Genomic DNA, 16,027 nt, shown 5'->3' on the forward strand with positions numbered 1-16,027 from the left:
AGACCAAGGGCTGAATGTGCCATGACCTGTTTTTTTTTCTTCTTAAATTTTTAATTTTGAAATAATCTCAGATTTCAAGACAGTTGCAAAAATAATACATCCCGCCCCACCCCCATCCTAGAAACCCAGATCCACGAATTTTAACATTTGCCCTACTTCTTTTGGATCTTATCCTGAAAGCAATTGGGGTGGGAGTGTGTTTTTAAGTTGGGGTGTGAGGACATGCTTTTGTTTGTGCTTTAAAGTAAACTCTGGCTTCTGGTGTAAAATGGGAGGCCAGGTAGGAGGGTGCAATCTTAGAGTTAAGTTGAACAGTTAGGAGGCTCTTTGGCAGTGTGGTGCAAACAGGATGAGGGCCTGAGCAAAGGCAGAGATAGCTAGCAGAGATGCAGAGGGTTTTAGGACAGCAAATAGCGAATAGCTATTAGCAAATAGCAAAGTGATCTTGGTAGAAGAGATTGGAATTAGCAAAGAAAAAGAAAGAAAAGAAAACGACCAGCTAATCAAATGGAAACCAGGGTCCCTGGGCCCCGTAATAGCAGCAGCAGTGAGAAATATCGCAAGGGTGAGTTGACAGTAAGTCTGCTATGAGTCATCTGTGTGATCTGACAGTCAAGAACGCAAATGCCGTGTTAGGGAACTTGAGTAGAAAAGTCTAGTATCTAGACAAGGGACGTTGACCATCCAGGTCTACTCTGTGCAGAAGGGTCTGAGGGAGAGGGGGGACGAGGGGAGGGGTAGGACTCATCTTCCCCCTTCCACTTTCAAAAGATATAAAGGAATTGGCATAGACTCAGAAAGGAAGGGTCTTGAACTCGGTCTTTGGAGGAACAGAGCCTAGGGGCACAGTGGGGCCAGAAGAGTTGTCTTCAAATAGTTCGACCACCAGGGGGAAGAGCTGGGGGCAAGGCTGGCTTTGCGTGGCCTCGAGGGGGCAGAAGTTACCAGGGGGCGGGTTTCACTGAGCCTCGAGCGAAGAGGCAGAGAGACCTAAGCGGCAGTCCGCGGAACCAATGAGTCTCGTCGCTGGAAGTTGTCCAGCCTACACCGGTAAGGACCCTGTCGAAGGGACTAAAAGTAACCAATGCCGGGATGGAGTCAGTCGATGACCTTCCAGGTTCTTTTTGACCCTGCGATGAGTAAGTTCTGGCCGAGGGAGTCCGGTCTCAGGGATGAGGGTAACAACAGTACCTCTCTCGTTCGCTTTATTTACACCCGTTTATGCAAAGGAAATAGATTGGGTGGGGGCTGGCAGACCAGGTAAATAGCAGCCTCTAAATCATTATAACTTCGTCGGAGAAGGGGAAAAAGCCTGGAGGAAAGGCTTGGAATCTTCAGGAGCAACCACAAAACCCGGGAAAACTTTGGCTGCAGCTTTGCCTCACGAGAGGGGCAGGGTTATTTGAATGGTTCCTTAGGAGAAGACGATTGGCCCTGGGGAAATCGGAGGGGCGGGACTAGTCCATTGTTGCCATTGGTCCTGCTGGTAAGTTGAGGGATGGCAGCGAGGAGGGCGGAGCCCGCGAGGGGAGGCAGTCGGCTTGGCGAGAGCCCACCGAGGGGAGCGAGCGGGCGGGCAGGCAGGCCGGCGAGCCCGGAGCGGGAGCCGGAACCCCGAGACAGCGGCGGCGAGCTCGCCAGGGCCGTGGCGGGGCGAGGGGCGCGCGGGGCGTTGGCGCCAGGGCGCGCGCCTGCGTCGAGGACTTGGATGCGGCAGGGACGCTGGTGCGCCCCCTTGCGCTCGAAGCGAGCGGTTCAACAGCTGGCCTCGTGGGCAACGTTCGCAGCGAGCAACGCGGTGTGTTGACGGTTGCGGCTGCGGCGGCTGAGGGGAGGAGGCGGAGAGGGCGGCGGCGGCGGCGGCGGTGGCAGCGGCGGCGGCGGCGGTGGCAGCGGCGGCGGCGGCGGCGGCGGCGGCGGCGGTGGCGGTGCAGCCCGAGCGGAGCCGACAGTGAAGACGCAACGGTTCCTCAGGCTCTCGGTAAATGCCCTCGGCTTTGCCCTCAGAGAAAGCAGCCACGTCCCGCTGCGTCTCTGCCGGGCGGTTGCCTTGGCCTACGGGAGCTGTGGGCGCCTAGCAGATAGGGGCGCGCCGGAACCTCGGTGGGCACTGGGGAGGGGATGCGCAGGAGAGCCGTGTCGCCCCGCCTTCCCCAGCAGTTAGGTTTTCCAGAGATGCACCCAGGCTCTCCCCCGGTCCTATCCCTTCTTCACCCAGACACTACCGCTCCTTCTTCGGCCCTGATGGCGCACTAGGGGGCGCTCTGGCACCCACCCCAGGGCTCTCTCTGGCCTCTGGTCCCAGCTGAGGTTACTGGGAGGCATTCCCCGAGGGTACGCTGGCACTCACATCCCGCTAATGGGAACTGGAGGTACCCTCTCCCGCTCGATTCGCCCGCCAACGGCCGGGGCGCTCCGTTTCCCCACAGCTCCCGCTGTGTTCATCCAATTAATCATTAGCAGGGCAGTGCTGCCCCCGGTTCACCCCCGCCCCCAACCCGGTGACCCGGGACTTGCCAAGAGTCTCGGCTTGAGGCAGAGCTGCCCTGGTTTCCACTGCGGCTGAAATAAGGCCTTTTCCGATCTGACCCGGAGAGCAGGTCTCACCCACAATGTTGCAGGGTGCGGGGTCCTGAGCTCGGGTTGGTGGGCAGCAGGGCAAGGGGGAAGAAGCAAGTTGGAGAGGCTTTCACTGTAGATGAAACGGTCATCCCCACACGTTGGAGGAGTCGCTTAGTCTTGGTCTGTGGGACCCGCGCCTTATTTACATTTGATGTCCTGCTTTTTGTGATTTTATTTAAAGCCCATGACCTGCACCCACCTCTACCGGAGAACTTTTGAATGTTGCTAACTCCAACCGGTGACTTGTATTGGAATCCTGGGTTCCAGCATGGGGGGGATGGGCTAATCTTTGGGCCTTTTTATTTCTTTGTGTCTTTTCTAGATTGAGAATAAGGTTCTCAGGGATCATGCCCATTTTGCCCTATGTTTTCCTGCCTGCCTCTGATCTAACTTTGGAATGTCGTGCTGTTGAAAGAGTGTGAGCTTGTGTAGCACCGATTGGTAGGACTCTGTCTTCATGCTGAGAAAACCACACTTTGGGATAAAATATTGGGACATCTCAGGTCCTGGGTTTTTTTTGTTGTTTGTTTGTTTGCTTTTTAAGGATGGTGACATTCCAGGTGTCACATTTTTCTTACTGTTTTCTAGGGCAGGGGGTAGAGGGAGGGGGGTCCCTCAGGCCTGGAGTAACCTCCATGAAGGTATTTTTACCTAAGACTCTTTTTAAGCACAGAGAAAACTGACAAGTGGAAAAAGTCTGCTGGCACTGATGCCCAAGGGATCCCAGTGATCACACACATCAGAGTATGTATGGGGCTGACTTGAAGTAGAGTAACATTAGAGGAGAAAGGGCTTGTAGAAGTCACCTAGGCTGCTATGACTTGTCATGGGTTCTCCATTTAGTCCCCAAGATCACCCCAGCGATGTGGCCTGTTTATCCCCATCATATACTCATGTGAAGAGAGTGGCCTTTAACTGACTTCACTTATCATCTCCAGCATCAGAAGGAGAGGTGAGGTGTAGAGGTTAGGAAATGTGGAGGTGATGGTAGTGGTGGTGTTGGTGTGGGCAGGTGAGAGAGAGACAGACAGACAGACTTGTTCCAAACTTTGAGGCAGCTCTCTGCCACTGAGACTGGCTACCTTTTTATCTTCCCAGCATGTATTCCTACCTTTGCTGGGGAGAGGAACTTTGCTGAATTGTTTCAGAGCCAGGGTGACATGAGATGTGCAACTTTCTGATTCAGTGTCCATACAACCATGGACGCTGTTGTATTCAACATACTCCTGACACTTTAAGAAGCTTTAAAGCCAAGTTTGGAGGCTGGGGCAGACTAAATACCTGGGGCACAGTCAGAGCAAACATGGACAGCATGGAATTCAGTGGTGCTTTGCACAAAAGAGACAGTGTATGGAACTAGAGCATTTACAGAAGGAGAGGAAGATTGGGGGAAATTGAGTGGTTATAATAATAAGAGCTCACATTGAGTACCTAATAGGGGTAAAGTTTTTTACCTGAATCATTTCATTTAATCCCTCAATCCTATAAGGCAGGTGTAGTTATCATCTTCTGAAGCTCAGAGTGGTTGGGCAACAAGTTCAAGTCATCATCCAGGTGGCAAATGACAGAGTTGGGACTTGAATTCAGATCTCCTGGACACCAGAACTTGAACTCAAAAGCATTTTGCTTTTTACTGTCACAGAGTAGGTTTTATAAAAGAGGTGGGATGTGAGTGAGGCCTTGAAGCGTGGGTAGGATATAAATGGAAAGAGAGGGTATTTGGCTGGGGGGTGGTGGGTGTCAACATGTTTGAAGACTCAAGGAAGACTGGCCCTGCTGGAATATATGCAGGGCTTGATGGAAAAATAAGACAGGTGAGGTGGGGTAAGAACTTGTTCTGGAGGGCCTTGAAGGGAATTTATGAGTTGCTGCAGAAAGACATAGGGAAATGTGAATTTTCAAGCAAGAAAAAGCATGACAAAAGCAATACAAATCACTTGGTGTAACCTGGGTCCCTGAAACTTTCTTTGTCTCACTTTCTTGAGAACCTTTCCCAATTGTCAGCATATTTAACTCTTGTTTATGAATTTCTTGAACCCTGGGGGAGTATTAGAGGTGAAGGAAACAGCCCTGGCACATTTGAAAACAATTGAAACATATTCCAAGGAATTCTAACGCTCCATGTGAAAGAATGTTAAAATCATAATCATTTATCTGTAGCAAACTATCCTATGCCCCTCTCAATGGCATTCACCATTTTCTTCCTCAGATTCCAGTTAATTGTCTTTAGTTCTTTTTCTTTCCAGACTCAGTTCTTTGCAAGCGACTCTCTTCACTGTAGCCCCCTACCCCACAAGGTGTCTTAAATGGAGTAGGTGCTTGGTATGTACACTTGAATTAATCTCAGCGTTCACTGATTAATGCTAATAGCTCTACATATGTAAAACAATAAGTAAATCTGCAGCATCATTTCACTATTGGTCTTTAGGTGCTTTTATTAGTATTTTAAATATGGGAGTAGCATCTTTTAAATGTAATTGAAGAAATTCTTTGTTTTAGGTAAGATTTGGCATTAAGTTCCTATCATGTGATAGGTAGGCACTGAAGATAAAATGGTGAACCAGACAAATGGAACTTACAGGCCCATGGGGGGAACTTCATGAAACTTACAGGTCCATGGTGTGGGAGGTAATAAACAGGCTAACAAATACCCAGGATCATTTCCGTGTAACAGAAAATAAAACAGGGTGATATGCTAAAAAGTGACAGGGCTAGGAGCAGTGCTACTTTAGATAGTGTTCACTGAAGGCTTCTCTAAGGAAGTGACATTTAAACCAAATATGAAAATTAATAAGGAACCAGCCATGAGAAAGTTGAGGGGGGCGGGTAGAGCACTTCAGTCAAAGGGATAAGTGCAAAGGCCCTGAGGCAAGAGCAAACCCGAAGTACTTCAGGACAAGAACTAGGTTAGTGTAATTGGAATAGAGAGAGCAAGGGCAGTGGGGAGAGGGGTACAGAATAAGATGAAAGAGGGAAATCAGGGTCATATTTTATTCAAAGCATGATGGGAAACCACTGGGAGGTTTTGGATAGAGGAGTGACATGATCTAATTTGACATTAAAAAAAATTACTTTGGCTGCTCTGTAGAGAAAAGAGTGGCTTGGACCAGGGTGAGGGCATTATAGATGAATGGATTTGGAATGTGTTCTAAAGCTGGAGTCAAAGGATTTGCAAAAGGGTTGAATCTGAGGGGAAAGGAAAGAAAACTAGGTTTTGAGCCTAAGCACCTGGGTTGGACGTATCTCCATTCAGGGATATTGGAAGCACTGGGGGTCGGGGGAGCCAGTTTGAGATGGAGGGAAGATGGGGTGGGGATGGAAATTAGAGTTGTATTCTACATGTTACGTTGAGATATCAATGAAACATTCAACTGGAGATATTGAGTGGGCAGTAAGGGTTGGCTGGAGGTTCAGTCTATATAAAAATTAAATAGCAAATGAAAGCCACTTTAAGTTGCCATTATATACTAATACAGGTAGCAGAAATAAAAATGATGAAGATTCTATATGAGCCAGGCTGCAAAGGGATCGGACATGTTAATAGTGCTGATGGCTTGGTAAACTGACTTAACTTCCAGGAGAACAATTTGACAATATATAGTGAGGCATATAAACTATTCTTACCCTCTGGGTTGGTAATATACTTTGAAGAAATAATTTTTTTATAAGATTTATGCAAAGATTTTCATAATGGTGCTCTTTCTTAGAGTAGCAGTATAGTCATAGTAGTACTGTTTTGGAAAGAGTAGAGGTCTTTCAGAAAAATTTTTAAAAAACTTAAATGCCCAAGGAGGGAAAATCGCTAGCCAAATGTATAGTAGCACAGCAAAATTCTCTCTAGCCATGAAAAATGAAAAATGTGTTGACCACATCAATATCTGGGATTATTATTAAAACACATGCAAAAACCAAATCATAATGGTACATCAGAAAACTGTATCAAGCTCACATGCTGTTCATGCTGAAAACTGTAACTTTACAGTTGTCTTTTTTTTTTAGAAAAGAAAATCACTTCATCTGCTTTTGACTTTGTACCTCTTTCTCTCTGACAGTATTCCCTCGTGAGGAGGCCGCATCGCAGTGGTTCACTATGAAGATTTCACTTGAATCCCAGCTTCTCCAGGCTTTCCTCCTTTGAGCTCATTTGTTTGCATAAGGTATTGAGTAATATCATATCCCATTCTGCTCGACTTGTGTTCAAATAAGTTTACCTTGGGAGTTCAAAAAGGTTGGGAAATATTGCTGCTCTCAGAAGCTGTTTAGTAATGCAAAACACAGCTTTATGACAGGGTTGCTTTTCCCCTGTAGGGGGCGACTCATGGGCAGGAATTCTGCTGGTGATTTTCAGATTGTGAAGATCAAACTGACAAGCACAACACTGGTGACTTCATGAAGTGCATTTCCCACAAAGAATACTCTAATTATCCAATGAGTGGGGCAAAAGTACAGAAGTTACTTGGCCACATTCCTTTAAATCCCTGATAGCTTTTTTTTTTTAATGTGAAGAAGAGAAAGTGATGAGTCTACTTTAGTGCATTTATGATAAATCAGTCCAAGGTATATGGAAGCATTCCTGGTTCAGTTGGGGCTGGAAGTGTCTGGAGAGAGGTGTTTTACAACAAAAATGTTCCTGGTGCTGAAAAAGAGGCAAAAGACCAAAAGACTGGTCAGACAGGTCTGCTGACTGCTCTGTACATATTTTTAAAAATAGCTGCCTCCCTCGCCATCATGGAATGGCTCCTGTACATACAAGAGTACAGAGTTATGTAAATGAATTTGCCAAGAAAGGTCTAACACAAACCTTTTTTAGTGGGTTAATTTATTTTCTGTTAATCTTGGAAACACTCATAGCACTTTGCTTTCACAAACATTGTCATGTAAAGTAAATACCAGTATGTTCTTATTTTTAATTGCCTTTTTTAAAACTTTTTTTAATTGTGAAAAATAACATATATACAAAAAAGCAGTAAATTTCCAAGTACATTTTAGCAAGTAGTTATGCAACGGATTTTAAAATTTGGTATGGGTTACAGTTCCACAATTTTAGGTTTTTATTTTTAGGTGCTCTAAGGTACTAGAGGCTAAAAGAAATGTCAATATACTGATTCAGCACTCATAGTCATTTGTTAAACCCTACCTTCTCTGTATAACTCCACCATCACCTTTGATCTTTCTCTTACTCTTTAGGGGGATTTGGGCTATGGCCATTTAACTTTTTCACTTAGGAAGGGGCTGTCAGTAATATGGGGTAGGGAGATGGAACCAGCTGATGTTCTGGAGTGGCTGGCCCCTCTAGGTTTCAGGACTTATCTGGTCAAGGAACCCATCTGGAGAGTTTAGGTTTCTGGAAAGTTACCCTAGTGTGTGGAACCTTTGTAGAATCTTATATATTGCCCTAGGTGCTCTTTTAGCTGGAATGGTTTTGGTTGAGGTTTGGCAAGTCATGATAGGTAGCAATGTCTAACTGAAATTTGCATGAGAGTGACCTTCAGAATAGCTCTCAACTCTATTTGAACTCTTTCAGCCTCTGATACCTTAATTGTTACACTTCTTTTCCCCCTTTTAGTCAGGATGGTATTGTTGATCCCATGGTGCCAAGGCCAGACTCATCCCTGGAGGTCATCTCCCATGCTGCCAGGGAAACTTTCATCCCTGGATGTCATGTCCCACATAGGGGAAGGGCAATGGTTTTACTTGCAGAGTTGGGCTTAGAGAGAGAGGCCACATCTGAGCAACAAAGGAGATCTTCCAAAGGTGACTCTTAAGGATTCCTACAGGTAGGCTAAGCTTCTTCGCTACATGCATAAGCTTCACAAGAGCAGGCCTCAAGATCCAGGGCTTGACCTATTGATTTGAGTGTCCCTAATGTTTGACACAGTATTAGGGGATTCCCCGGTGGTAAAGTTTAACAGTTCCATATTTTTTCTCCCATCCTTCAATGGACTTTGCCAATACTTTTTGATTATCTGCTTAATATACTGTATGATATATCCAGGCATTACATTAAGATACACAGGATTAAAGGCCCTCATTTTTATTCTGAGGTCCCTGTGTTTGGATTGTTTAAAGGATCTATCCAGACAGGTTGAGTTAGGTTATGTGCTACAGAAAATTTAGGTTCTGGACAAAATAAACCTTTCTTCCTTTGGTCTCAAAGAGTAGGTGAAGTTCTAAAATACAGGCAATGTCTTTCATACCCTTGTACAGTATACTCTTTTAACATAGGAAAAAGAAAGTAGAGAAATTAAGTTGTCCAAAGGGACGAATCCAGATTTCTTCATTTCAAGATCAATATTTCCTCATGCTAAACTCTACCCTAGAGTAGATTTCTTTGAGCGAGGGTAGAAGAGATTCTCTATCAATAGGTCTGTAAAATTCATTGTCACAAATTTATGCTGAATGGCCACAGATCTCCAAAAACCCCTTTCTGTCCTGAAAGTCCCTGGGGACCCCAGGAACTCCTTTCAGGCCATCTTAATTTAACCATTTGGAGGGTCATTTATTGGCTGTATTTCTACTATTGCAGCACTGAGTGCTGATCATTTTAATGATGTGACTTAAATTATTCAACATGAGAGCATATGGTCAGCCTCAGTTTTAAAAATGTTGTTTGGGTTAATGATGTGTCAGAACACATGAACATTCATCTATGGCATCTTGAGCAAAGATCTGGGGAATATTTCTATTTGGTTAAAACCTACTAGGATTTTTTACTAGCCAGAAAATTGGAAATTGGTTGGGTTGATTTGACACAAGTAAATTTTGCCTGCCGTGCTGACATCCATAAATATGTTGGTATAAGTTTATATATCTTATATGCTTAAAAATGAGGGTTCAAAGAAAAAAGAAAGGCAGCAAAGAACTACTGTGAAAGAGGATATTGAATTGTATAGATGATCCTGTTTTTTCAACTCTTAAAAAAGTTTGCCTCATTCAGATGTCCTTGCTAGCACTCTAAAAGCAAGTATTTATGAGTGCAAGAAAGTGTGAAAGAGGATGAGAGGATGGATACTTTACTTATGACTCAAATGCTTTTAAAGTTATTATTTTTCTGATTTAGATGAATCTCCCTAGTATCTTCTTCTGAAGTGAGAGAAAGTATTGGGGTGATGCAGATAGTGCAAATTTATGGAGTTTTCACTGCAGGTTAAAAGAACTGTTTTAGGCTTGTGATAACCTCTCAGGCCCATTTCCTTTTCTCTCTTCTGTGATTCTACTTTTATTTAGCCAGCTTTGCTACTAGGTAAGAGGCAAGGAAGATTACTAAAGAAAACAGCCATTTTCCCTAAAAATCTACTCCTAGAAATGTTCTGGCATTGGAATCATGCTGAGTGGAATACCTTAATAAACTTATGTGCGCAGTATAACTGCTGGAATGCACACTGTGTAAACATTATTGAATAACTTTTTTTAAGGTCAGAGGAGTTCTTATTTTCTTCTGCAAAGGTGTTAAAGAATAAGTTATCTTAGGAGTGTTGCTTTTAATCACAAGACAAGGAAAGATGGGGGTAGTTGTGGTGAAACAATAGAACATGGGAATAGTTTAAAGTATTTATTAAAATTCAACTTTTTGATAAGTTATGGAGGTCATAATCATGGCATTCCTTGCCATCCAGGATTGGTTTATACTAGGCTATTAATAAACTTTTGTTGAAGAAACTAATCTATGTGTATGACAGTGATTGGGGAAAATGATGGAGGAGTTGGTCATTCTATGATTACTGTCAATTGAAGCGCAGGCTTATTAAAGGAAACTTAGAGGGCAAATTCAGTTGTTCTAAAGAATCAGTTTTGACTTATAGCCTAATAACTTTATTTCAATGAGTCTACCTGTTCTAAGTTTATAATTTTGAATATATTTATTTGGTCTACTTAAAAATAAGGATTGTGTGGAGGGGGAAACACAAACCTTTTTAAGGCCTATTTTCAAGAGCAGAGTAGAGCCCCATGCAGCTTTAACTAGATTTAAGGATTGGTACATTTGAGCTTAGAGTTGAGAAAATATTCTCATTTAGCTCGGAGGAAAGTTACCTGTTAAAGTTGTGTATTAGATTTAGCTGTGAGTATTTTCCAGGAACATCTGACTGTTTTTGCTATATCATGAAATAAATCAGTTAAGATGTGAAAGTACTGCAGCCAGATCAGTGGTTTCTTGGAGGGGGAAAGGAGGGGGTCAGGAAGGAAGGGAGAGTTTACAAGGGGGCAGGAGGAAACTTTTAGGTATGATGCTCACTAGCTTGATTGTGGTGATGGTTTCGCGAGTGTGTACATATGTCATTTATTAAAATGTACACTTTAAATGTGTAGTTTATTGTTTGTCAATTATACATCAATAGAGCTGTTTTTAAAAAATAAGTTCTGTAGCCTATGAGATAGCTAGCATAGAAATTACCAGGCACACATTCAAAGTCCTATTCTAGTTTCCCAGGCTCCAGTCGTGACTCATACAAACTTTGATTATGCGTTGAGGTATCTACAGGCATTTGCAGTGTTGGCGGATAGAGAAGTGTCTGTGGAATGAAGGTGCAGAGTTCCCGTTGTATTAACGTGGTAACCCTTTTCCTGGACAAGTTTGTGTCAGCAGTAGTGCATTGCTTCCTTTTAAGACTTTGTTATCATTTTTAATTAAAATGTTAATATAAAAAGACATACTTCTAAACATTTAAAAATGGAAGCAATGACATGTACAAAGTAAAAATTCAAAGTCCATTTCTCTCCTACATTCCCAATGCATTTCCAAGGGCAGACACAGTTAACAATTTGATGTACATCTTTTGAGACTTGTTTAGGTGGAGGTATATGTGTGTGTGTGTGTGTGTGTGTGTGTGCATGCATGTGTGTGTGTTTACATTACTTTTATTACCTTATTATGTCACCTTTTTAAAAAAAGGATCATAATGCACATTATTATTCTACAGCTTGCTTTTAATTTTTTCCTCACAAAGGTATCATGGGCATCCTTCCATGTTAGAATTTCCCACTATCTCCTTTTCTCTGCCTCTGTTTCTCTGTTTCTCTCTCTTCTTCTTCTCCTCCTCCTGCCCTACCCCCAACCCTATTCTTCATTTTTTGGTTAGTTTGAGCTTGAGGTCTCCTTTAAGGAAGAAGCATCACAGAGGGAATTCATAATTGTATACCTATGTGCCATGCTGTGTGCTGGTTTAATTTTTACTGATCTGATAAAAGTCAGAATATAAGAATGTTCTCTCATGAATTATAACAATGTACAACTCTATTACAAGGTGTTAATAGTAGGGTGGTATATGGGAAAATACACCTAATTTAACCACACCCCATTGTTCACAACAGGGTTCACTGTGTTATACAATCCTATGTTTCATCTTCTAACTTTGTAACTCTACTCATTCTAGTAACATACACAACCCCAAACTTCTCCTTTCAACCACATTAAAAAATAATTCAGCCCTGTTAATTGCACTCACAATAATGTGCTACCATCACCACTATTTCCAAACATTTACAATAAACCCAGTTAGAAGTTATATGCAAATGAAGCATCAGCTTCCCATTATTTATCCCAATATATCCCCTGGTAGCCTCTATTGTAGATTCTAACTCTGAGTTTGCTTATTATAATTAGTTCATGTCAGTGAATTCACACAATATTTGTCCTTTTGTGTCTGGCTTATTTCATTCAACATAATGTCCTCAGGTTCATCCATATTGTTGCATGCATAAGGACTTCATTCCTTCTTAAACCTGAATAATATTCCGCCATATGTATATACCACATTTAGTTTATCCATTCATCAGTTGATGAACACTGGGCTGCTTCCATCTTTTGGCGATTGTGAATAATGCCACTATGAGCATCAGTGTGCAAATGTCTGAGCCACTGCTTTCAGTTCTTCTGGGTATATACCTAGTAGTGGGATTGCCTTATCATATAGCATTCTATATTTAGCTTCCTGAAGAACTGCCAAACTGTCTCCCACAGCAGCTACAGCATTTTACATTCCCACCAGCAATGAATGAGTGTTTTCCTGTTTCTCCACATCCTCTCCAACACTTGTTGTTTTCTGTTTTTTTTTTAATAGTGACCATTCTAGTAGGTATGAAATATCTCATTGTGGTTAGGTTTGCATTTCCCTAATGGCTAGTGATGTTGAGCATCGTTTTATGTACTTTTTAACCATTTGTATTTTCTCTTTGGAAAAATGTCTATTCAAGTCTTTTGTCCACTTTTTAATTGTTTTATCTTTTATTGTTGAGTTGTAGAATTTCTTTATGTATCTGGATAATAGATCTTTATCAGATATGTGGTTTCCAAATATTTCTCCCATTGAGTAGTTTGCCTTTTCATGTTATTGACAAAGTCCTTTGAAGCACTAAAACTTTTAGTTTTATGGAGGTGTGACTTATCTATTTTTTCTATCATTGCTTGTGCTTTGGGTGTAAAGTCTAAGAAACCATTGCCTGCGGACCACAGCGGTCCAGGTGTTGCAATTTATTTTTACATTTCCGTAGAGAGGCATTTTTCTTTCTTCTTCAAAGATTTTTGCCACCAAAAGAAAACATTTGATCTCCGTGCCCCCTCCTGATCGTGACTTGTCAGTGCTGATGGTTGAGTCCTTGCTCAGAGTTGTAGGTCCCAGCCCTCCAATACTATATCAAACACTATTATGTACATGATACAACACTGTGATCTAATTTAAATAATACTTTTTAAATGATTTATACTACTATATGTAATGTACATCAACACTTTTGCTATATAACCTAAGTGATAAACCTCTTTTAGTTACCTGCCAAACTCTGGACTTGGGTTTATACTGCAGTTAACAGTTACAGAGTTGTAATGGTGTCTTTTTTTCTTTGTAATGGAATGCGTAAATCAAACTGTATACATAGTGTGGTATTTTTGTTTCCAGAATTTCATGAGGAGTTACACACCAGCACCAGGTATTCTGTATAAAACTACCTACACTTGTGTGTCAACTTATTAACCCTTCTTCATTTGAGAATGTACTGCCGATGATGGCAAACTCCTTTGTGTTCTTTCAGATATAAGCACAGACTTCTTCAGCTCGGTTGCTTTATCATGAATCAAGTGTGTGACCTTGAAATTCTTCCATGGTTCAGCATACAAGTGCTAGTTTCACTGACCAAAAATTAAGAAAGGAAAATAGAATTTTTAGAGCAATCTATCTTTTAATGGCCAAAACCTCCATATCTATGATGATGCATCTTGCTGTTGTATATTTGAAATCAGACATATGTGTAAGCTCACTTCTGACTTACTGGGGTATGCTCACAGTACCCTTCCTTTTGTTTTGTTCGCATTGAAATCAAGACTATTTGGAATATTTACAGCAGTGTATTCTACTGAACTTCAGTTGCAGAAGCCGAGAATAGCGTTCTCTCCCTTTTGCAAAGAATGGCTAGCCCATATTGGATTCTCAAAAACTTCGATATGTAAACCTATCAAATCTAGAAATTCTATTTCATCCTATCATGACTGTGGCCTGAATTCCCCAACTCTTTTGTTTTTTAGATGAAACCTATCCTGCTTTCAGTTATTTCAGCATTAAACCTTTCTTGAGTATGTCTATTGAAGCCATCTAAGCTCATAGCTGATTCAGTAACCAGTTGGATGCTGCATCATTCATAGTCACTTACTTCTACTGCCATGGTAAAAATGAGGAGGAAAATAAAGTATCCACATATGCCTGGGAAGCATTATTACATTTGTAGATTTTTTATATACTCTGATTCTGTAACATTTCTTGAGTTTTTGTTTTTGTTTTACAGAAGGAAAAAAAACCAAAACAGTGATAAAGCAATTAGTAGACTAAAGTTTATATTGATGCTTAGGACCTCCTGGTCTGTGCTGGACAATAGGTCTACATGGCCAAATTAATTTTCTAGAGTAATAATTTTCCAAAAGTCAATTTTTTTTCTGTACTTTTTATGTGAAACTGCCTATATCATAAATAGAAAGGGAGAACCATAAAAGAGAAAGATAATGATGTTCAGTTGCATTTGTGCTAAAGAAGCAGTGTGGGGGCAGGTGTAATTGACTGAACTTTAGGGACTCGAGGAAGTTGCTTTGGCGGCATCCATGTTTGCATTCTACACCTTTCATATTGCCTAAGACAAATTATTTCATTATTTATTGTACATAACACTTTCCCCTAGACCTACCATAAAGTTTCTGTGATGTACTGTCTTCCAGTTGCAATAAAAATTACTGAGTCGCATCAGTTGATTAAAAAATAAAAAGAAGCCATTACCTACCAAAATATCATGAAGATGCTTCCCTACATTTTCTTCTAGGAGTTTAATGGTCCTGGTTGTTATATTTAGGACTTTGATCTACTTTGAGTTAGTTTTTGTATAGAGTGTGAAATAGGAGTCCTATTTCATTCTTTTGGATATGGACATCCAGTTGTCTGAGCATCATTTGTTGAAGAGACTAGTCTTTCCTAATTGAGTGAATGGGGTAGCTTTGTCACATAACCATTGGCCATAGATGTAAGGTTTATTTCTGAACTCTTTATCAATTTCATTGGTCAGTATATAGGGAGTTTAAGTTCTCCAACTTTGTTCTTCTTTTTAAAGATGTTTTTGGCTATTTGGGGTCCCTTGCCCTTTCAAATGAATTTGAAATTGATAATTGGCTTTTCTATTTCTGCAAATAAGCCTGTTATGATTTTGATTGGGATCATGTTGAACTTGTAAGTCAATTTGGGTAGAATTGACATCCTAATGATATTTTGTCTCCCAATCCATGACTTTGGAATATCCTTCCATATATTTAGGTCCCCTTTGATTTCTATAAGCAGTGTTTTGTAGTTATCTTAATATGGGTCCTTTCTGTCCTTGGCTAAGTTTATTCCTAGGTATTTGATTCCTTTAGTTGCTATTGTAAATGTAATTTTTTTCTTTATTTCCTCTTCATATTGCTCATCACTAGTGTGTAGAAACAGTACTGTGTTTTGTGTGTCGATCTTGTATCCTGCCACTTTGCTGAATTCATTTATTAGCTCTAGTAGCTTTGTTTCAGGACTTTCTATATATAGGATCATGTCATCTGCAAATAATGAAAGTTTTACTTTATTCTTTCCAATTTGAATGCCTTTTATTTCTTTGTCCTACCTGATTACTCTAGCTAGAACTTCTAGCGCAATGTTGAATTACAGTGGTGACAGTGGGCATTCTTGTCTTGTTCCAGATCTTAGAGGGAAAGCCATCAGTCTTTCACTATTGAGGATGATGTTAGCGGTGGTTTTTTCACATATGCCTTTTAACATATTGAGGAAATTTCCTTTGGTTTCTGCCTTTCAAAGAGTTTTTATCAAGAGAGGATGCTGAATTTTGTCAAATGACTTTTCTGTGTCCATTGAGATGATCATGTTGTTTGTGTCAATCGAGATGATCATGT

At 41.4% G+C, this 16,027-nt stretch overlaps 1 protein-coding gene across 3 annotated transcripts in view; it reads left to right on the plus strand.

The window, feature by feature from the left end:
- Window positions 1-955: 955 nt before the first annotated feature.
- LOC143671220 (A-kinase anchor protein 17B-like) overlaps window positions 956-16,027 on the plus strand; it is a 35,353-nt gene continuing 20,281 nt past the window's right edge. The window contains exons 1-2 of one of the 3 annotated variants that reach the window (XM_077146229.1): window positions 956-1,050; window positions 6,675-6,779. The gene's annotated coding sequence lies outside the window, so the exon portion shown is untranslated. Of the gene's footprint in view, window positions 1,051-1,089; window positions 1,140-4,503; window positions 4,945-6,674; window positions 6,780-16,027 lie in introns of those variants that run through there. The other 2 variants (XM_077146228.1, XM_077146227.1) reach the window with 2 other exon arrangements.

Source organism: Tamandua tetradactyla, chromosome X (assembly GCF_023851605.1).
Source record: "Tamandua tetradactyla isolate mTamTet1 chromosome X, mTamTet1.pri, whole genome shotgun sequence".
Taxonomy (NCBI): domain Eukaryota; kingdom Metazoa; phylum Chordata; class Mammalia; order Pilosa; family Myrmecophagidae; genus Tamandua; species Tamandua tetradactyla.